At 39.8% G+C, this 24,688-nt stretch overlaps 1 pseudogene; it reads right to left on the bottom strand.

Moving 5' to 3' along the window:
• Window positions 1-13,411: 13,411 nt before the first annotated feature.
• LOC129649243 (tigger transposable element-derived protein 1-like) lies at window positions 13,412-22,797 on the bottom strand (annotated as a pseudogene).
• Window positions 22,798-24,688: the final 1,891 nt, after the last annotated feature.

Genomic DNA, 24,688 nt, shown 5'->3' with positions numbered 1-24,688 from the left:
ATAAGTGAAAGAAACAGTAGTAAAGATTAGTAAAACTAAAAGCTTGTTCTTTGAGAAGGTAAACAAAATTGACAAACCTTTAGCCAGACTCATCAGGAAAAAAGAGAGAAGAATTGAATCAACAAAATTAGAAATGAAAAAGGAGAGGTTACAACAGACAATGCAGAAACACAAAGGATTATAAGAGAATATTATGAACAACTATATGACAATAAAATGGATAACCTGGAAGAAATGGACAGATTCTTAGAAAAGTTTAATCTTCCAAGACTGAACCAGGAAGAAATAGAAATTATGAACAACCCAATTAGAAGCACCAAAATTGAATCTGTGATCAAAAATCTCCCAAAGAAAACAAAAGCCCAGGACCAGATGGCTTCACAGGAGCATTCTGTCAAACATTTAGAGAAGAGCTAATGCCTATTCTTATAAAACTCTTTCAAAAAATTACAGGGGAAGGAACACTTCCAAACTCATTCTATGAGGCCAACAACACCCTGATGCCAAAACCAAAGACAACACAAAAAAAGAAAACTACAGGCCAATATCATTGATGAACATAGACGCAAAAATCCTCAACAAAATTTTAGCAAACAGAATTCAACAACAAATCAAAAAGGTCATACACCATGATCAAGTTGAGTTTATTCCAGGAATGCAAGTATTCTTCAATATATGCAAATAAATCAATGTGATTTCCATATTAACAAATTGAAAGATAAAAATCATATGAAAATCTTAATAGATGCCGAAAAAGCCTTTGACAAAATTCAGCACCTATTTATGATTAAAACTCTTCAAAATATGGGCATAGAAGGAAGCTACCTCAACATAGTAAAGGCCATATATGATAAGCCTACAGAAAACATTATTCTCAATGGTGAAAAACTGAAAGCATTCACCCTAAGATCAGGAACAAGACAAGGGTGTCCACTTTCACCATTATTATTCAACATAGTTTTGGAAGTCCTAGCTACAGCAATCAGGGAAGAAAAAGAAATAAAAGGAATCCAGATCAGAAAAGAAGTAAAGCTCTCACTGTTTGCAGATGATATGATACTGTACATAGAAAACCCTAAAGATAGTATCAGAAAATTCAGTTCAGTTCAGTTCAGTCGCTCAGTCATATCCGACTCTTTGCGACCCCATGAATCGCAGCATGCCAGGCCTCCCTGTCCATCACCAGCTCCTGGAGTTCACTCAGACTCACGTCCATTGAGTCAGTGATGTCGTCTAGCCATCTCATCCTCTGTCGTCCCCTTTTCCTCCTGCCCCCAATCCCTCCCAGCATCAGAGTCTTTTCCAATGAGTCAACACTTCGCATGAGGTGGCCAAAGTACTGGAGTTTCAGCCTTAGCATCATTCCTTCCAAAGAAATCCCAGGGCTGATCTCCTTCAGAATGGACTGGTTGGATCTCCTTGCAGTCCAAGGGACTCTCAGGAGTCTTCTCCAACACCACAGTTGAAAAGCATCAATTCTTCGGTGCTCAGCCTTCTTCACAGTCCAACTCTCACATCCATACATGACCACAGGAAAAACCATAGCCTTGACTAGACAGACCTTTGTTGGCAAAGTAATGTCTCTGCTTTTGAATATGCTATCGAGGTTGGTCATAACTTTCCTTCCAAAGAGTAAGCATCTTTTAATTTCCTGGCTGCAGTCACCATCTGCAGTGATTTTGGAGCCCAGAAAAATAAAGTCTGGCACTGTTTCCACTGTTTCCCCATCTATTTCCCATGAAGTGATGGCACCGGATGCCATGATCTTCGTTTTCTGAATGTTGAGCTTTAAGCCAACTTTTTCATTCTCCACTTTCACTTTCATCAAGAGGCTTTTTAGTTCCTCTTCACTTTCTGCCATAAGGGTGGTGTCATCTGCATATCTGAGGTTATTGAGATTTCTCCCGGCAATCTTGATTCCAGCTTGTGTTTCTTTCAGTCCAGCGTTTCTCATGATGTACTCTGCATATAAGTTAAATAATATACAATATTATTTATTGTAGGCTGACAATATACAGCCTTGACATACTCCTTTTCCTATTTGGAACCAGTCTGTTGTTCCATGTCCAGTTCTAACTGTTATTTCCTGACCTGCATACAGGTTCCTCAAGAGCCAGGTCAGGTGGTCTGGTATTCCCATCTCTTTCAGAATTTTCCACAGTTTATTGTGATCCACACAGTCAAAGGCTTTGGCATAGTCAACAAAAGAGTCTGAAATGCAGTACTTGGATGCAGTTTCAAAAATGACAGAATGATCTCTGTTCGTTTCCAGGGAAACCATTCAATATCACAGTAATCCAAGTCTATGCCCCAACCAGTAATGCTGAAGAAGCTGAAGTTGAATGGTTCTATGAACACCTATAAGACCTTTTAGAACTAACACCCAAAAAATATGTCCTTTTAATTATAGGGGACTGGAACGCAAAAGTAGGAAGTCAACAGGAGGGAATGGCAAGACATACTTAAAATGATGAAAGAAAATAACCTACAGCCCAGATTATTGTACCCAGCAAGGATCTCATTCAAGTATGAAGGAGAAATCAAAAGCTTTTCAGACAAGCAAAAGCTGAGAGAATTCTGCACCACCAAACCAGCTCTTCAACAAATACTAAAGGATATTCTCTAGACAGGAAACACAAAAATGGTGTATAAATGCGAACCCAAAACAATAAAGTAAATGGCAACGGGGTCATACTTATCAGTAGTTACCTTAAACGTAAATGGGTTGAATGCCCCAACCAAAAGACAAAGACTGGCTGAATGGATACAAAAACAAGACCCCTACATATGTTGTCTACAAGAGACCCACCTCAAAACAGGGGACACATACAGACTGAAAGTGAAGGGCTGGAAAAAGATTTTCCATGCAAATAGGGACCAAAAGAAAGCAGGAGTAGCAATACTCATATCAGATAAAATAGACTTTAAAACAAAGGCTGTGAAAAGAGACAAAGATGGTCACTACATAATGATCAAAGGATCAATCCAAGAAGAAGATATAACAATTATAAATATATATGCACCCAACACGGGAGCACCGCAGTATGTAAGACAAATGCTAACAAGTATGAAAGGAGAAATTAACAATAACACAATAATAGTGGGAGACTTTAATACCCCACTCACACCTATGGATAGATCAACTAAGCAGAAAATTAACAAGGAAACACAAACTTTAAACGATACAATAGACCAGTTAGACCTAATTGATATCTATAGGACATTTCATCCCAAAACAATGAATTTCACCTTCTTCTCAAGCGCACATGGAACCTTCTCCAGGATAGATCACATTCTGGGCCATAAAGCTAGCCTTGGTAAATTCAAAAAAATAGAAATCATTCCAAGCATCTTTTCTGACCACAATGCAGTAAGATTAGATCTCAATTACAGGAGAAAAACTATTAAAAAATCCAACATATGGAGGCTGAACAACACGCTGCTGAATAACCAACAAATCACAGAAGAAATCAAAAAAGAAATCAAAATTTGCATAGAAACGAATGAAAATGAAAACACAACAACCCAAAACCTGTGGGACACAGTAAAAGCAGTGCTAAGGGGAAAGTTCATAGCAATACAGGCACACCTCAAGAAACAAGAAAAAAGTCAAATAAATAACCTAACTCTACACCTAAAGCAACTAGAAAAGGAAGAAATGAAGAACCCCAGGGTTAGTAGAAGGAAAGAAATCTTAAAACTTAGAGCAGAAATAAATGCAAAAGAAACAAAAGAGACCATAGCAAAAATCAACAAAACCAAAAGCTGGTTCTTTGAAAGGATAAATAAAATTGACAAACCATTAGCCAGACTCATCAAGAAACAAAGGGAGAAAAATCAAATCAATAAAATTAGAAATGAAAATGGAGAGATCACAACAGACAACACAGAAATACAAAGGATCATAAGAGACTACTATCAACAATTATATGCCAATAAAATGGACAACGAGGAAGAAATGGACAAATTCTTAGAAAAGTACAACTTTCCAAAAGTCGACCAGGAAGAAATAGAAAATCTTAACACACCCATCACAAGCACGGAAATTGAAACTGTAATCAAAAATCTTCCAGCAAACAAAAGCCCAGGTCCGGACGGCTTCACAGCTGAATTCTACCAAAAATTTAGAGAAGAGCTAACACCTATCCTGCTCAAACTCTTCCAGAAAATCGCAGAGGATGGTAAACTTCCAAACTCATTCTATGAGGCCACCATCACCCTAATCCCAAAACCTGACAAAGATCCCACAAAAAAAGAAAACTACAGGCCAATATCACTGATGAACATAGATGCAAAAACCCTTAACAAAATTCTAGCAATCAGAATCCAACAACACATTAAAAAGATCATACACCATGACCAAGTGGGCTTTATCCCAGGGATGCAAGGATTCTTCAATATCTGCAAATCAATCAATGTAATACACCACATTAACAAATTGAAAAATAAAAACCATATGATTATCTCAATAGATGCAGAGAAAGCCTTTGACAAAATTCAACATCCATTTATGATAAAAACTCTCCAGAAAGCAGGAATAGAAGGAACATACCTCAACATAATCAAAGCTATATATGACAAACCCACAGCAAACATTATCCTCAATGGTGAAAAATTGAAAGCATTTCCTCTAAAGTCAGGAACAAGACAAGGGTGCCCACTTTCACCATTACTATTCAACATAGTTTTGGAAGTTTTGGCCACAGCAATCAGAACAGAAAAAGAAATAAAAGGAATCCAAATTGGAAAAGAAGAAGTAAAGCTCTCACTGTTTGCCGATGACATGATCCTCTACATAGAAAACCCTAAAGACTCCACCAGAAAATTACTAGAACTAATCAATGACTATAGTAAAGTTGCAGGATATAAAATCAACACACAGAAATCCCTTGCATTCCTATACACTAATAATGAGAAAACAGAAAGAGAAATTAAGGAAACAACTCCATTCACCATTGCAACAGAAAGAATAAAATACTTAGGAATATATCTACCTAAAGAATCTAAAGACCTATATATAGAAAACTATAAAACACTGGTGAAAGAAATCAAAGAGGACACTAACAGATGGAGAAATATACCATGTTCATGGATTGGAAGAATCAATATAGTGAAAATGAGTATACTACCCAAAGCAATCTATAGATTCAATGCAATCCCTATCAAGCTACCAACAGCATTCTTCACAGAGCTAGAACAAATAATTTCACAATTTGTATGGAAATACAAAAAACCTCGAATAGCCAAAGTGATCTTGAGAAAGAAGAATGGAACTGGAGGAATCAACCTTCCTGACTTCAGGTTCTACTACAAAGCCACAGTCATCAAGACAGTATGGTACTGGCACAAAGACAGAAATATAGATCAATGGAACAAAATAGAAAGCCCAGAGATAAATCCACGCACATATGGACACCTTATCTTTGACAAAGGAGGCAAGAATATACAATGGATTAAAGACAATCTCTTTAACAAGTGGTGCTGGGAACTCTGGTCAACCATTTGTAAAAGAATGAAACTAGAACACTTTCTAACACCATACACAAAAATAAACTCAAAATGGATTAAAGATCTAAACGTAAGACCAGAAACTATAAAACTCCTAGAGGAGAACATAGGCAAAACACTCTCCGACATACATCACAGCAGGATCCTCTATGACCCACCTCCCAGAATATTGGAAATAAAAGCAAAAATAAACAAATGGGACCTAATTAACCTTAAAAGCTTCTGCACATCAAAGGAAACTATTAGCAAGGTGAAAAGACAGCCTTCAGAATGGGAGAAGATAATAGCAAATGAAGCAACTGACAAACAACTAATCTCGAGAATATACAAGCAACTCCTACAGCTCAACTCCAGAAAAATAAATGACCCAATCAAAAAATGGGCCAAAGAACTAAATAGACATTTCTCCAAAGAAGACATACAGATGGCTAACAAACACATGAAAAGATGCTCAACATCACTCATTATCAGAGAAATGCAAATCAAAACCACTATGAGGTACCATTTCACACCAGTCAGAATGGCTGCGATCCAAAAGTCTACAAGTAATAAATGCTGGAGAGGGTGTGGAGAAAAGGGAACCCTCTTACACTGTTGGTGGGAATGCAAACTAGTACAGCCACTATGGAGAACAGTGTGGAGATTCCTTAAAAAACTGGAAATAGAACTGCCTTATGATCCAGCAATCCCACTGCTGGGCATACACACTGAGGAAACCAGAAGGGAAAGAGACACATGTACCCCAATGTTCATCGCAGCACTGTTTATAATAGCCAGGACATGGAACCAACCTAGATGTCCATCAGCAGACGAATGGATAAGAAAGCTGTGGTACATATACACAATGGAGTATTATTCAGCCATTAAAAAGAATACATTTGAATCAGTTCTAATGAGGTGGATGAAACTGGAGCCTATTATACAGAGTGAAGTAAGCCAGAAAGAAAAACACCAATACGGTATACTAACGCATATATATGGAATTTAGAAAGATGGTAACAATAACCCTGTGTACGAGACAGCAAAAGAGACACTGATGTATAGAACAGTCTTATGGACTCTGTGAGAGAGGGAGAGGGTGGGAAGATTTGGGAGAAAGGCATTGAAACATGTAAAATATCATGTATGAAACGAGTTGCCAGTCCAGGTTCGATGCACAATACTGGTTGCTTGGGGCTGGTGCACTGGGACGACCCAGAGAGATGGAATGGGGAGGGAGGAGGGAGGAGGGTTCAGGATGGGGAACACATGTATACCTGTGGCAGATTCATTTTGATATTTGGTAAAACTAATACAGTTATGTAAAGTTTAAAAATAAAATAAAATTTAAAAAAAATCCCTTGAAAAAAAAAAAAAAGTAGGAAGTCAAGAAACACCTGGGGTAACAGGCAAATTTGGCCTTGGAATACGGAATGAAGCAGGGCAAAGACTAATAGAGTTTTGCCAAGAAAATGCACTGGTCATAGCAAACACTCTCTTCCAACAACACAAGAGAAGACTCTACACATGGACATCACCAGATGGTCAACACCGAAAACAGATTGATTATATACTTTGCAGCCAAAGATGGAGAAGCTCTATACAGTCAACAAAAATAGGACCAGGAGCTGACTGTGGCTCAGATCATGAACTCCTTATTGCCAAATTCAGACTTAAATTGAAGAAAGTAGGGAAAACCACTAGACCATTCAGGTATGACCTAAATCAAATCCCTTATGATTATACAGTGGAAGTGAGAAATAGATTTAAGGGCCTAGATCTGAGAGATAGATAGAGTGTCTGATGAACTATGGACGGAGGTTCGTGACATTGTACAGGAGACAGGGATCAAGACCATCCCCATGGAAAAGAAATGCAAAAAAGCAAAATGGCTGTCTGGGGAGGCCTTACAAATAGCTGTGAAAAGAAGAGAAGCGAAAAGCAAAGGAGAAAAGGAAAGATATAAACATCTGAATGCAGACTTCCAAAGAATATCAAGAAGAGATAAGAAAGCCTTCTTCAGCAATCAATGCAAAGAAATAGAGGAAAACAACAGAATGGGAAAGACTAGAGATCTCTTCAAGAAAATCAGAGATACCAAAGGAACACTTCATGCAAAGATGGGCTCAATAAAGGACAGAAATGGTATGGACCTAACAGAAGCAGAAGATATTAAGAAGAGATGGCAAGAATACACAGAAAAACTGTACAAAAGAGATCTTCACCACCTAGATAATCACGATGGTGTGATCACTGACCTAGAGCCAGACATTCTGGAATGTGAAGTCAAGTGGGCCTTAGAAAGCATCACTACAAACAAAGCTTGTGGAGGTGATGGAATTCCAGTTGAGCTATTCCAAATCCTGAAAGATGATGCTGTGAAAGTGCTGCACTCAATATGCCAGCAAATTTGGAAAACTCAGCAGTGGCCACAGGACTGGAAAAGGTCAGTTTTCATTCCAATCCCAAAGAAAGGCAATGCCAAAGAATGCCCAAACTACCGCAAATGCACTCATCTCACACGCTAGTAAAGTAATGCTTAAAATTCTCCAAGCCAGGCTTCAGCAATATGTGAACCATGAAATTCCAGATGTTCAAGCTGGTTTTAGAAAAGGCAGAGGAACCAGAGATCAAATTACCAACATCCGCTGGATCATAGGAAAAGCAAGAGAGCTCCAGAAAACATCTATTTCTGCTTTATTGACTATGCCAAAGCCTTTGACTGTGTGGATCACAATAAACTGTGGAAAATTCTGGAAGAGATGGGAATACCAGACCACCTGATCTGCCTCTTGAGAAATTTGTATGCAGGTCAGGAAGCAACAGTTAGAACTGGACATGGAACAACAGACTGGTTCCAAATAGGAAAAGGAGTATGTCAAGGCTGTATATTGTCAGCCTACAATAAATAATATTGTATATTATTTAACTTATATGCAGAGTACATCATGAGAAACGCTGGACTGAAAGAAACACAAGCTGGAATCAAGATTGCTGGGAGAAATCTCAATAACCTCAGATATGCAGATGACACCACCTTTATGGCAGAAAGTGAAGAGGAACTAAAAAGCCTCTTGATGAAAGTGAAAGTGGAGAATGAAAAAGTTGGCTTAAAGCTCAACATTCAGAAAACGAAGATCATGGCATCCGGTCCCATCACTTCATGGAAAATAGATGGGGAAACAGTGGAAACAGTGTCAGACTTTATTTTTTGTGGGCTCCAAAATCACTGCAGATGGTGACTGCAGCCATGAAATTAGAAGACGCTTACTCCTTGGAAGGAAAGTTATGACCAACCTCGATAGCATATTCAAAAGCAGAGACATTACTTTGCCAACAAAGGTCCGTCTAGTCAAGGCTATGGTTTTTCCTGTGGTCATGTATGGATGTGAGAGTTGGACTGTGAAGAAGGCTGAGCGCCGAAGAGTTGATGCTTTTGAACTGTGGTGTTGGAGAAGACTCTTGAGAGTCCCTTGGACTGCAAGGAGATGCAACCAGTCCATTCTGAAGGAGATCAGCCCTGGGATTTCTTTGGAAGGAATGATGTTAAAGCTGAAACTCCAGTACTTTGGCCACCTCATGCGAAGTGTTGACTCACTGGAAAAGACTCTGATGCTGGGAGGGATTGGGGGCAGGAGGAGAAGGGGATGACAGACGATGAGATGGCTGGATGGCATCACTGACTCAATGGACGTGAGTCTCAGTGAACTCCCGGAGTTGGTGATAGACAGGGAGGCCTGGCGTGCTGTGATTCATGGGGTCGCAAAGAGTCGGACATGACTGAGTGACTGATCTGATCTGATCTGATAGTCGTTAAAGCAGAAATAGATGTTTTTGTGGAGCTCTCTTGCTTTTTCCATGATCCAGCGGATGTTGGTAATTTGATCTCTGGTTCCTCTGCTTTTTCTAAAACCAGCTTGAACATCAGGAAGTTCACGGTTCACATATTGCCTGGCTTGGAGAATTTTGAGCATTACTTTACTAGCGTGTGAGATGAGTGCAATTGTGCGGTAGTTTGGGCATTTGGCATTACTAGAGCTAATCAGTGAATTTAGCAAAATTGCAGGATACAAAATCAATACAAAGAAATCACTTGTATTTCTGTATACTAACAATGAAAAATCAGAGAAATTAAGAAATCAATCCCATTCACCATTGCAATATAAAGAATTAAAAATCTAGGAATAAACTTTCCTAAGGAGACAAAAGAACTGTACACAGAAAATTACAAGACACTGATAAAAGAAATCAAAGATGACATAAACAGATGGAGAGATGTTCCACTTTCCTGCATAGGAAGAATCAATATTGTGAAAATGACTATACTACCAAACACAATCTACAGATTCAGTGTGATCCTTATCAAATTACCAATGGCATTTTTCACAGAACTAGAACAAAAATTTTCAAAATTCGTATAGAAACAAAAAAGACCCATAATAGCCAAAGCAGTCTTTAGAAAGAAGAATGGAGCTGGAGGAATCAACCTTCCTGACTTCAGCTTATACTACAAAGCTACAGTCATCAAGACAGTATGGTACTGGCACAAAACCAGAAATATTACCAATGGAACAAGGTAGAAAGCCCAGAAATAAACCCATGCACCAATGGGTACCTTATTTTTGACAAAGGAGGCAAGAATATACAATAGGGCAAAGACAGCCTCTTCAATAAATGGTGCTCAGAAAACTGGACAGCTACATGTAAAAGAATGAAACTGGAACACTTCCTAACACCATACACAAAGATAAACTCAAAATGGATTAAAGACCTAAATATAAAACCAGAAACTGTAAAACTCTTAGAGGAAAACATAGAACACTTGATGACATAAATCAAAGCAAGATCCCCTATGACCCACCTTAGAGTAATGGAAATAATAACAAAAGTAAACAAGTGGGACCTGATTAAACTTAAAAGCTTTTGCACAGCAAAGGAAACTATAAGCAAGGTGAAAAGACAACCCTCAGAATGTGAGAAAAAAATAGCAAATGAAACAACTGACAAAGGATTAATTTCCAAAATATACCAGCAGCTCATACAACTCAATATCAGAAAAACAAACAACCCAATGAAAAAGTGGGAAAAAGACGACCTAAACAGACATTTCTCCAAAGAAGGCATACATATGGCTAACAAACACATGAAAAGATGTTCAACATTGCTCATTATTAGAGAAATGCAAATCAAAACCACAATGAGCTATCACATCACACCAGTCAGAATGGCCATCATTGAAAAGTCTACAAACAGTAAATGCTGGAGAGGGTGTGGAGAAAAGGGAACGCTCTTGCTCTGTTGTTGGGAATGTAAATTGATACAACCACTATGGAAGACAGTATGGAGATGCCCTAAAGAACTAGAAATAAAACCACCATATGACCCAGCAATCCCACTCCTAGGCATATACCCTGAGGAAACCAAAATTGAAAAAGACAAAAGTATCCCATTGGTCATTGCAGCACTATTTACAATAGCTAGAACATGGAAGCAACCCAGATGTCCATCTGCAGATGAATGGATAAAGTTTTGGTACATATACACAATGGAATATTACTCAGCCATAAAAAGGAATCAATCTGAGTCAGTTCTGATGAGGTGGATGAACCTAGAACCTATTATACAGAGTGAAGTGAGTCAGAAAGAGAAAGATAAATATCGTATCCTAACGCACATATACAGAATCTAGAAAAATGTTACTGAAGCATTTATTTACAGGGAAGTAATGGAGATGGAGAAGGCAATGGCAACCCACTCCAGTACACTTGCCTGGAAAACGCCATGGATGGAGGAGCCTGGTAGGCTGCAGTCCATGGGGTTGCGAAGAGTCGGACACGACTGAGCGACTTCACTTTCACTTTTCACTTTCATGCACTGGAGAAGGAAACGGCAACCCACTCCAGTGTTCTTGCCTGGAGAATCCCAGGGACGGGGGAACCTGGTGGGCTGCCATCTATGGGGTCACACAGAGTTGCACACGACTGAAGTGACTTAGCAGCGGCAGCAGCTATGGAGAAACAGACATAGAGAATAGACTTATGGACATGGAAGAGGGGAGGAGAGGGTGAGATGTATGAAAAGAGTAACATGGAAACTTACATTACCATATATAAAATAGATAGCCAACGGAAATTTGCTATATGGCTCTGGAAACTCAAACAGGGGCTCTGTATCAACATAGAGGGGTGGGATGGGGTGGGAGATGGGAGGGAGGTCCAAAAGGGAGGGAATATACATATACCTATGGCTGATTCATGTTGAGGTTTGACAGAAAACAACAAAATTCTGTAAAGCAATTATCTTTCAATAAAAAAAACAATGTTGTAGTAGTTTCAAGGGACTCGGGCATATGTATATGTGTATCCATTTCCCCCAAACCCCCTTCCCATCCAGGCTAGCACATAACATGAGCAGAGTTCCATGTACTATGCAGTGGGTCTTTGTTGGGTATCCATTTTAAATATAGCAGTGTGTACATGACCTTCCCAAAGTCCCCAGCTCTCCCTTCCCGCCAACAACCATAAGTTCATGTTCTAAGTCTTTGAGTCTCTTTCTGTTTTGCAAGTAGGTTAATTTGTACCATTTTAACTGTTGGTCCATGTTTATAAATAATAGCTTTTACTTTATGTACCAACCCAGTTAATAGTGGCTATCTGGAGTGCTTTTAGAAGAGTCCTGAGTAATTCCTGTGGAAAAAAATCCCTGATGAATGAATGGTGTCTGTCCTGGGCATGAAGAGTGTGAGTGACATCACATGTGCTTGGTTATGTCAAACTCGACTGAAGACAATGAGAAACTGAGGCTTAGCTTTGTTTTATTCTCACTTAGTCTACTTCTTGAATTCTGATCCATGTTCATGTTTTGACTCCCACGCAGACTTGTCTACATAGATATGAGGGTGAAACTAGCTTTTTGTATTAGTTGTGTTCTTAAGATATATTGTTCTGTGAAGTTTCAGTTTATTTCATTCTTGTCTGATGAGTTGCTAAAACTAGTAAGCCCATCTTTCTGACCAAGAATTCTTGTAAAAACTCAGTAATGACACTTCTCATTATAATTTGACTTCCTGTGTAGTTTGCCTATAGGTACAGGATCCGCTAATCACGCTAGATGAGTATGTCCAGTATGTGAGAATTGTGCTTCTCATTATAAACATGTTCATTGGCATCTTGATGTCTTTCTCTGGCTCTTGTATGTTTTGGTAGCATGGGTAAATTTATCATAGTTTGTTGAGAGCAAGTGTCAAATACTTGAAAGGGAAAGGCTGGATCCAGGCACCCTTCCCTTAGAGGACACAGAGTCTGTGCCATTTCCAAAAGAGTGCCTGTTTCCTACTGGTTTTAATTAACTCCTCTAGCTCTATTGGTCACTCTTTGTTTTTATTATGAAGTATTTGGCACATATAAAAGAATACAGTAACATAATAATGAAATGTACACCAATGACTTCTCCTCCCCAAAACAAAATAACACATTACCAATGCATTGCTTGTATCATGTTCTCTCCTCCTGCCTCCCTCCAAGAGGCAACCATTATCCTGTAAATTGTAGGTATCATTCCTTCGCCTGCTTTAATTGGCAGTTTTAGCACTTACATATATATATATATATATGTATATATAAAATCATGTAGTTTTGTTGTTTTGAGCTTTATTAAAATGGTGTTATACTGTTTGTAGGCTTTTGCAACTCATTTCTCCCATCTACAGGCATGCCATAGAGACATGACAGATTGGGTTCCAGACCACCTCAATAAACCAAATATAGCAATAAGGCAAGTCACAGGAGTTTTTGGTTTCCCAGTGCATATAAAAGTTGCATTCATACTACTATATTTTAGTCTATTAAGTGTACAATATCATTATGTCTAAAAAATAATGTACATATTGTAATGAAAATATTTTATTGCTAAAAAAAAGCTAATCCTAAACCGAGCCTTTAGTGTGTTGTAATCTTTTTGCTGGTAGAGGATCTTGCTTTTATGTTGATGGTTGCGATTTATCAGGGTGGTGTTTGCTGAAGGGTGGGGTGGCTGTGGCCATTTCTTAAAATAAGGCATCAGTGAAGTTTGCTGAACCAGTTGACTCTTTCTTTCATGAACAATTTCTCTGTAGCATGCAGTGATGTTTGATAACATTTTATCCACAGTAGAACGTCTTTCAAAATTGGAATCAGTCCTCTCAAACCCCACCACTGCTTTGTCAACCAAGTTTATATAATGTTCTAAATACTTTGTTTTCATTTCAACAGTCTTCACAGCATCTTTACCAGGAGTAGATTCTATCTCAAGAAACCACTTTCTTTGCTCATTCATAAGAAGAAACTCCTCAGCTGTTCAAATTTTATCGTGAGATTACAGCAACGCAGGTACATCTTTAGGTTCCACTTCTAATTCTCTTGATATTTCCAACATATATACAGCTACTTTCTCCACTGAAATTTTGAATCCTTCAAAGTCATCCACGATGATTGTATTCAACTTCTTCCAAGTTTCTGTTAATTCTGGTATTTTGACTTCTGCCCATAAATCATGAGTAATCTTAATGGCATATAGGGCTGAATCCTTTAAAAAATTTTTTCAATTTTCTTTGCCCAGATCCATTAGAGGAATCACTGTCTCTTGCAGCAATAGCTGCACAAAATTAATTTCATAAATATTAAAGTGTGAAAAGTGAAATTACTGCTTGATCCATGGACTACAGGATGGATGCTATGTTAGCAGATATGAAAACAAAATTAATCTGGTAGAGCATCTCTGTCAGAGCCCTTGGGTGACCAGGCACATTGTCAGTGAGCAGTAACATTTTGAAAGAAATGTTTTATTTGGAGCAGTGGGTCTCAACAGTGGGCTGAAAATATTTAGTAAATAATATTGTAAACAGATGTGCTGTAATACAGGTTTCACTGTTATAATAATAGAGCACAGAAAGTGAGAGTGAAAGTTGTTCAGTCTTGTCCGACTCTTTGCAACCCCATGGACTATACAGTCCATGGGATTTTCCAGGACAGAATACTGGAGTGGGTAGCCTTTTCCTTCTCCAGGGGATATTCCCAACCCAGGAATCCAACCCAGGTCTCCTGTGTTGCAGGAGTATTCTTTACCAGCTGGGCCGGGCAGAGTAGATTTAGCCCTTAAGGGCCCAGGATTTTCAGAATAATAAATTAGCATTGGCTTCAACTTAGAATCACCAGCTGTCTTAGCCCCTAATAAGAGCATCAGTCTGTCCTTTTGGTGGTTTGTAATCAGGTGTTGACTCCTCCTCTTTAGCTGTGAAAGTCCTAGATGGCATTTTCTTCTAATATAAGCCTGTTTTGTCTACATTGAAAATCTGTTCAGTGTAGCCACCTTTGTAAGTCATGGAGACATCTTGTTTCCTTAAACCTCATAAACCGACCTCTCTTAGCTTCAAACTTTCCTTCCGCAGCTTCCTTACAGCCTTCATAGAATTGAGGAGAGTTACAGCCTTCCTCTGTATTAGGCTTTGGTTTAAGGGAATGTTCTGGCTGGTTTGATCTTCTATCCAGACCACTAAAACTTTTTTCATATCTGGAATAAAGCTGTTTTGCTTTCTTGCCTTTCATATGTTCACTGGAGTAGCACTTTTAATTTCCCTCAAGAACTTTTCCTTTGCACTCACAACTTGGCTAGCTGCCATAAGAGGCTGAGCTTTCAGCCTATCTTGGCTTATGACATGCCTTCATCATTAGGCTGAATTATGTATGCTGCTGCTGCTGCTAAGTCGCTTCAGTCGTGTCTGACTAGCTTTTGGTTTAAAGTGAGACATGTGCAACTCTTCCTTTTGCTTGAACACTTAGAGGATGTTGTAGGGTTGTTAATTGGCCTAATTTCAATATTATTGTGTCTCAGGGAATAGGGAGGCTTGAGGAAAGGGAGAGAGACAGGGAATAGCTGGTTGATGGAGTAGTCAGAACACATACAACACTTATTAAGTTCACCATCTTATATGGGCATGGTTTGTGGCACCCCAAAACAGTGCCAGTAGTAACACTAGAGATTGCTGATTATAGATCACCACTGCAAATATAATAATGATGAAAACATTTGAAATATCAGAAGGATTACCAAAGCGTGATAGAGACATGAAGTGAGCAAATGTTTTAAGTCTGTAGGATCTACCATCTCCTAGTGCTAGCTCGCAGACTGGGAGACCACAGGCAGGGAGAGAGACCAAACCTCTAATAATAAGAGTGGTCCTGAGAAAGTAAATGCCCTCACAAAAGTGGGTAATGTTTTTATATAGCACTTAGGTTCAAGGCTTCCTACTGTTACTTTAAATTCCTTATAACAAGATTGAAAGTGAAAGTGAAAGTGAAGTCACTCAGTCGTGTCCAACTCTTTGTGACCCCATGGACTGTAGCCCACCAGGTTCCTCCCTCCATGGGATTTTCCAGGCAAGAATACTGGAGTGGGTTGCCATTTCCGTTATTTTATCTATTTGGATGCTCAGAGAGCTTAAACAACTCTCTGAAAATCCCATTGCTATTTGAACCCTGAATTTATCCCACATTCACACACTTTCCACTCTAATACCCACAGGGACTTCATTAACAAAGTCAGCTAAGGTGATGTAAGGGGGTCCAATCCAGTGGGTAAAGATTGAATCAGGAGAACCTTGTGCAAGGAGATGCCCAGGGCTCTCTGATGTGTTTAGAATTCAGAAGTCCATCAGTAGGGTAGGTGAGTGAGCATGGAAAATGCTTGGAGATGCAGGCAGAGAATTTGTGAGCAACTTGAGTTCCTCTTCCTCAGAGTTGAATTTACAACAGAAATTAATAAATTTACTAAAGTTTAAGGAAAGTTAAATAACTTGAATATGTGTAGTATACCACCAATAAGATCATGTTGAGTAAACCAGTGTGCAGCCAAAATTTCTCCAGGTTTTACTAAATTTTGTTAGAAAACGCTTTAGTGATATAATGTTCAAATCCCTCTGGTTAATTCTCCCCTGAAGCAGGGCTTGGATTCTTTGAAACAAGGCCCAGTGGGTTCCCCACCAGCTTTATGGGAACCCTCAGGTGATGTGCCCAGAAATGAATCTGCTCACCTGGGACCACTGCCTTTCTGGCATGCACCTGCTGGGTGTTATCTCAGGAGATTCTCCATGGTCACCTGGGTGTCACAGAGTTTGTAAGCCTCCTGCCTGTCACCATCATTGAGTTCTGGAGATTTATCACAAAGTGGGCAGAGGGATCAGTAAGCACCCTCGCCCCTGTGGTAGGGGCACCAAGTCCCACCTCAACCAAAGAAATTCAGTTTTATCCAGTTCATAAGGGGTTTGACTCTCTCTTTTTTTTTGGTTGTTGTTTAGTTGCTAAGGTCTATTAAACTCTTTTGTGACTCCACGGACTGTAGCCAATTAGAACTTCTAAAAGTTGTTTGAAGACAGTTTCTCTGGTGTCCCTCTGGTGAAGGATTCCGCTATGTTCCAAGGTAAAGTGGGCAGAGGCTCAGTTTCCTGCTCAAAGTAGAATTCTGTCACCTGCAGAACAAAGCACTTCTGTTCAGACTCTGAGTCTCACAGACTTGCTTATTAAAATAATTTCTGCCATTTTGGCTTCCAGCTTCTTTCTTCAGAGGTGTTGGGCATGGTCCCTGGGTTAGACTGGAAATAAATAGCCAGTCCATCCACTCCTCATCTCTGTCAGAGTTCTCAGTTGCAGCTAATTGAAATATAGTGTGAGCAGAGAAGGAATTTATTAGTGAATACAGGATATCTCAGGAGGCCAGAAACCAGACTGGGAGGCTCCCCAGCCAGGATTGATGCCCAGAATTGCACTAAAGAATTGCTCTGCTAGAAACTGCTCACTTGCCTCTGCTGGCCACAGACTCACTGCTGGTGTTCAGTCTTGGCTAGTGTGTGACCTTAGCCACCCCTCCCTCTGGCAACTGGAATTGCCTGCTGTCTGTTGCTCTAGAGTAAACCCCAGGTGGTACTTGTTTCTCTGCAGTGATTCAATGCCTTTCTGGTATATGTGTTTGCTGGGGCCTATGTTGTAGCCCAGTGTCATAGCTGCCAAGGAGGTGGAGAATTCTCCAAGTGTAGCATGTTTGATGGTGCTGAGAAGCCCAGAAAAGTGACAACAACTTCACTTAGCCATCATTACCCTCAGATTCCCATCCTGTCCCCATTTCCTACCTCTTGCATTTACCCCAACCACAGTTTCCTTTATCTTCAACCATTCAAAACCAAAAAATTCATTAGAATTGAACTCTCTGAGGCATTACCATCAGCTCACTAAACAAGCCCAGACATGACTAAACTTCAGCAGTATAAACAGCCAGTATCAAGTTGAAACCTCTAAAGTGTACACACTGAAACAACCATCTATTCCCAAACTAGTCCACAAGACCACGGGATCCTAGGAAAGAATTGCCCACGACTAGTAGGGAGCACAAACATGTTTTCATTAGAGTGAAAGTACAGCTTACTTTATATGCCACATTCAATCAGGAAGGACACAAAAAATGTATTTCTTTCTAAAAAAATTCTTTAGTCAGTGTTCAACATAGCTGTTCATTGAATGGATCAAGGTGCTGCTAGTAAAAGCAGTGAACAAAACACAAAGTCCTGTCTGTGAAGTGCTCATGTTCTCGAGGGAGGAGCAGGCCATGAACAAGGAATCAAACATATAAATAACAATCTCAGTGATAAGAAAATAAAGCAGAGTTAAGGGAAAGAAGTGCTCATTATATTGGCTGATCAGAGAGGTGGTATTTGAGCAGAGATGTGAGTAATGGGATAGGGCAGGTATAAAGTGATTTGGGAACAAAAGACCCTGAGACAGAAACACCTTCAGGCATTAGCATTAGAGGAAGAAGGTCAGTATGTGTGTGCTGGAGGGAAAGCCAAAGGAGAAATGAAAAGGAGAAACAGAAATCTGAATACAGGGGATCTTGTAGACTACCATTAGAGTTTAGGCTTTTATTTTAAGGATGATAGGAAGCCATCGGATGGTTTTAAGCTGATCAGTGTGACATGATCAGGTTAACATTTTTAAAAGTTTCACTGGCTCCAGTATAAATGAGAGATATGTGGGGCTAAACTGAAAGTGAGGAAGCCTCTCAGGAGGCTTTGCTGTAGCCCAGGGAGAAAGCATGTCAGCTTGGACTCCAGGGGGAGGGGTAGAAGTGAGATCAAATTAGTTTTAGAATGTATTTTCCCCCCAGACTTGCAAAGACTTTCTCATGCTTTGCATGTGAAAATGAGAGACAGAAAGAATCCAGTATATATTTCTAGGATCCACTTTGTGGTTGATTATATTTTTAAAAAAGTGAATATAAGGATATTTCTCTGTATGCTTTTCCAGAACTTGTCATTCCCCATTAGGAGGTGGCATCTATGTCTTTTCCCCTCAAAACTGGGTGGATTTTTGTTACGGCTTTGACTATTAGAATATGTAGAAGTGACACATGTGACTTTTTAGGCTAGATCAGGAAAAGTGATGCCACTCTACCTATCCTCTCTGGGATGCGTACCCTGGTACTCAGCTACCGTGGCCAGACCACATAGAGAGGTCCAGGTGGAGAGAAACCAAAGGCGCTGGTCCTTAGCTGAGCTCCCAGCCAGGAGCCAGCATCGACTTACTGGCCATGTGAGTGAGTCATCTTGAAAGCATGTTCCAGGATGAGTTCCTGGATCCTTCTGATTACTCGAGGGATTGATTTTGACTATACTTGTGTCTTGAACTGTTAGCCAGAACAAAATAGCAAGGTCTAAGTGACTCTGAGCTCAGCTTCCATTTTGCATGATTCATAGAGGTCTTCTTCCTGTTTTTTTTTTTTTTTTTTTTCCCCTTCAGACAATACATCTTTGGTAACTAATGTGAATCCGGTTTTGTGTAATTCCACATCTGTTCTTACTCCTCTGCTGCCCTCTTGGGGCCACAAACCACATTGCCCCACTTGTATGTCAGGCAAAAAACAATGAGCACTTGTTACCTGGTGGGTACTATTTTGAACAGTTCATGTATACTTACTCCTGTGTTCTTGACAACCCTATGTGGCACTTTAAGTGAGTACCACTTAAAGATGTGGTACTCATCTTTAAAGATGAGAAAACATGGATACATAGATACAAGAAACAAGTTACCAAGGTGCAAGAATCAAGGTCCTATAATGGCCAAGCTGGAATTTGAACCAAGAGTCTAGTGTTGCACTATCCCCCTCTTCTTTGGTATGGCAAAGCTGATCCAGTAGGCATCCATGTGAGACTTGTGTACTTTCGTAACTGATATTTGGCAAATCTAATACAGTTATGTAAAGTTTAAAAATAAAATAAAATTAAAAAAAAAAAAAAAAAAAAAAAAATCCACATTATAAAAAAAAAAAAAAAAAAAAAAAAAAAAAGTAAATGTACTTTGAAGTATGGGTTTTTATCTCTTGACTGGGTGATGACATTAGCTGCCTAACTAATCTCCCCATTGCTAGTCTTTCTCATTTCAGTCTATTTTCCATACAGTAATCAGAGGGGTCTCTTAAAAAAATGATGAATGAAGGCATGAGCTAAGGAATATCTTATCTTTTCATCTTATCTAACTTGATAAAGGACAGAAATGGTATGGACCTAACAGAAGCAGAAGATATTAAGAAGCAGTGGCAAGAATACACAGAAGAACTATACAAAAAAGATCTTCACGACCAAGATAATCACGATGGTGTGATCACTCACCTAGAGCCAGACGTCCTGGAATGTGAAGGCAAATGGGCCTTAGAAAGCATCACTACGAACAAAGCTAGTGGAGGTGATGGAATTCCAGTTGAGCTATTTAAGATCCTAAAAGATGATGCTGTGAAAGTGCTGCACTCAATATGCCAGCAAATTTGGAAAACTCAGCAGTGGCCACAGGACTGGAAAAGGTCAGTTTTCATTCCAATCCCAAAGAAAGGCAATGCCAAAGAATGCTCAAACTACCACACAATTGCACTCATCTCATATGCTAGTAAAGTAATGCTCAAAATTCTCCAAGCCAGGCTTCAGCAATACGTGAACCGTGAACTTCCAGATGTTCAAGCTGGTTTTAGAAAAGGCAGAGGAACCAGAGACCAAATTGCCAACATCCGCTGGATCACCAAAAAAGCAAGAGAGTTCCAGAAAAACATCTATTTCTGCTTTGTTGACTATGCCAAAGCCTTTGACTGTGTGGATCACAATAAACTGTGGAAAATTCTGAAAGAGATGGGAATACCAGATCACCTGACCTACCTCTTGAGAAATCTATATGCAGGTCAGTAAGCAACAGTTATAACTGGACATGGAACAACAGATTGGTTCCAAATAGGAAAAGGAGTACGTCAAGGCTGTATCAGAGAAGGCAATGGCACCCCACTCCAGTACTCTTGCCTGGAAAATCCCATGGATGGAGGAACCTGGTTGGCTGCAGTCCGTGGGGTCGCGAAGAGTTGGACACGACTGAGTGACTTCACTTTGACTTTTCACTTTCATGCATTGGAAAGGAAATGGCAACCCACTCCAGTGGTCTTGCCTGGAGAACCCCAGGGATGGGGGAGCCTGGTGGGCTGCTGGCTATGGGGTCACACAGAGTCACACATGAATGAAGTGACTTAGCAGCAGCAGCAAGGCTGTATACTGTCACCCTGCTTATTTAACTTCTATGCAGAGTACATCATGAGAAACGCTGGGCTGGAAGAAGCACAAGCTGGAATCAAGATTGCTGGATTCAATAACCTCAGATATGCAGATGACACCACCCTTATGGCAGAAAGTGAAGAGCAACTAAAAAGCCTCTTGATGAAACTGAAAGAAGAGAGTGGATAAGTTGGCTTAAAGCTCAACATTCAGAAAACTAAGATCATGGCATCTGGTCCCATCACTTCATGGGAAATGGATGGGGAAACAGTGGAAACAGTATCAGACTTTATTTTTTTGGGCTCCAAAATCACTGCAGATGGTGATTGCAGCCATGAAATTAAAAGATGCTTACTCCTTAGAAGGAAAGTTATGACCAACCTAGATAGCATATTCAAAAGCAGAGACATTACTTTGCCAACAAAGGTCCATCTAGTCAAGGCTGTGGTTTTTCTAGTGGTCATATATGGATGTGAGAGTTGGACTGTGAAGAAAGCTGAGTGCAGAAGAGTTGATGCTTTTGAACTGTGGTGTTGGAGAAGACTCTTGAGAGTCCCTTGGACTTCAAGGAGATCCAACCAGTCCATTCTAAAGGAGATCAGCCCTGGGTGTTCTTTGGAAGGACTGATGCTAAAGCTGAAACTCCAATACTTTGGCCACTTCATGTGAAGAGTTGACTCATTGGAAAAGACCCTGATGCTGGGAGGGATTGGGGGCAGGAGGAGAAGGGGACGACAGAGGATGAGATGGCTGGATGGCATCACCAACTTGATGGACATGAGCTTGAGTGAACTCCGGGAGTTGGTGATAGACAGGGAGGCCTGGCATGCTGCGATTCATGGGGTAGCAAAGAGTGGGACACAGATGAGTGACTGAACTGAACTGAACTATACAAAAAATATAAGAGCCAGTCTTACCAAAGGGGTAAGATGAGTGAAGCCAGCAGATAGCCTAATACTCTTGAAACCACAATAAAAAATGGAGTCTATTGATGTGTGGTTATAACACTTAATATGCATTTTTTATCTCTGAGTAAATTTAGCTTTTATCTTATTCACCATCACACTTACCCTGCAAGGATGAAAGCACATCTTCTCTATTTTATAAGAGGAGAAATTGTACCATACAAATAGTGCTCTGGCATAGATGGAGTTACCCAAAGAATGTAGCTGAGGGTGGTCAGTGTCATGCAGAATAGAACTCTGACTCCAGAAATCTAACTGGTTTTCAGAAACCGAATGAGGTGCATTAAGTGGAACCCTTTAAATATAGTCTGAACCAGAAGGTTAATATTTAAGGCAGATAAAGGTGCTCAAGCTGTGTAGAGGACAGTAAATGTAGTGGGCATGTGCTTGGCTGTGTGCAAAGACTGTGGAAGCATAGCTGAGAAACCTCTTGGGCTCAGCTTCAAAAACATTCCTGGAAAGCATATGTGGTGTCAAGAGCCATTACCAGCAGTGGAATGGGGAGTCCAGAAGTTGCCAGTCCCAAAGCCATAGTTCATATTGTACTTTTTCCAACATCCTTGAGTTACTTTCCTTATCTCTGGGTAGTCGAGGCTTCTCTACACATGAAAGAAAGATAAAAATAAAAAATGTTGTTATTCACACAAAGTGAACTCAGGATCTCACCTGGAGCAGCGACAGAACTGCAGCGTCTCCCTGCCACAGCCACCAGGTTTGCCGCTTTGCTTTTCCGCCCATGTTTAGTGTAACAGACCACTGAAGTTTAACCTTCCTTGCCTTGAAAGTGGGAGTGGAGAGAGGAGGTGGCTTATCTGGTGTATATTCCAGGGGTTCTTTTCTGCAATCAGAGTTGTGCACCTGCTGACTGACTTGCCAGTTGACATGTAAACAGAGAGATAAAAAGACTCAAAAGAGGCAGCAAGACACTCCGTCAGGATTCTTAGATCTGTTTCCTAAGCCTCCTCCAGTCCTTTTTTACTGAGCAAAACCACTGTTATAACCTCAGCCTGAATCTAGATCATTACCGGGGAGATGATTTGAGATAAAGATTTCTTTACGGTTAAGTACATTTTTGTCTCCTTGTTTTGTTGTGTTAAGAAGCCTCCAGGGTGACTCCCATGCAAGCAGGTCTGTTGCAAGCAATGCTGGATATAGGTTTGTCAGAGAAATTGGAATTTATTACATAGAATTAACATTATTTCCTGTATTCTTTCAGTATTGGTCATTTGGATTCCTCCAAAGTGTTTTGTTTTTATTTTGCTTTAAACATAAATAGGCTTTAGACTTGTGGAAAAAACAATTTACTATGATCACATTTGGCCCTGAAGATCAAACTATTTCCAGATCCATCTGTTCTGACAGACATAAGTGATTATTCTTGCTCTGTTCTTTAAGACTCCCCAAATGTGTTTACCTGCCATGCCATTTCTTTCTCTTTATTTTCTACTATGAGCTTTAAAAATCTGTAGTCATGAATCTATAGGTCTAAGACTGATGCTGTTGCTTATTTTCATCTCTGCCTTTCATCACTGGAAGAAAAAATTGGTATCTTTGTGACAGTGTAATTACTCCTACCTCTGACATCCCTGCTCCATGGTGATATCTGTAAGGAAATAATTTGAATGGAGAGTAATACACATGTTCTGGGATTAAGGGCATAACAGGTATGAACTCGAAGACTCAGAAAATTTGAGATGTTGAAGCAGTTGAAGCAGCTCATAAACTAGCTGAGTCCCTAATTTATGAATGTAGTGCCTTGAATTTTTGAAAATCTTTGTTCTTAGTGTTCTACTACATTTTGGAATCTGTGGCTTGTCAGTGGAAAATACGATGCTCTAAGAGCCAGCCATGACGGTGGACTGGGTAGTAGTGATGGGTTATCTTTAAAGACACTTCTGCTTCACTCATAATAATGTCCTGTTCCTCCAAGCTACTATACTCCTCTTTATTTTTCTAGACTATTGGGTTCCAAGATACCTAGTCTGATTTAGGGTCAGTCTTTCAAGAGATCGCTGACTTCCCTGGTGGCTCAGAAGGTAAAGTGTCTGTCTTCAATGCGGGAGACCCGTGTTCGAGCCCTGGATTGGGAAGATCCCCTGGAGAAGGAAATGTCAATCCACTCCAGTATTATTGCCTGAAAAATCCCATGGACAGAGGAGCCTGGTAGGCTACAGTCTATGGGGTTGCAAAGAGTCAGACACGACTGAGCAACTTCAACTTCACTTTCAAGAGATCACTAAGGTGTATGAAGTACAAAGCATAGGACCTAATTGGGTAGCTTTATAGTGAAAAGCTCTGATTTAGCTATTAATAGGTAGATCCTTTCATTAATATCAGCTGACCAATGGACTATAACACACTATAGCCTAAATGTTGATAATACCACTCTGTACTCAATTAAGTTTTCTTTCATTTGGTCAAGTGTGACATAGTGTCCCATTCAGTGCATACTTACCATTCTTGCTAGTCATATGAAGGCATACTTCAAGACTGGAAAATTGGTCCAGAAAGTTCCAGTTGATTCAGAGTATAGTTTGAGACCTCCATGTTTGTATATTTATGAATCTATTATTGATCCTGACCCACGCAACTGGAAGGTGAGGTAGAGAAATGTTATTGCATTCAAGTC

Source organism: Bubalus kerabau, chromosome 1 (assembly GCF_029407905.1).
Source record: "Bubalus kerabau isolate K-KA32 ecotype Philippines breed swamp buffalo chromosome 1, PCC_UOA_SB_1v2, whole genome shotgun sequence".
Classification (NCBI taxonomy): domain Eukaryota; kingdom Metazoa; phylum Chordata; class Mammalia; order Artiodactyla; family Bovidae; genus Bubalus; species Bubalus kerabau.
The sequence above is the reverse complement of the archived record's forward strand: the minus strand, read 5'-3'. Positions and strand labels throughout refer to the sequence as shown.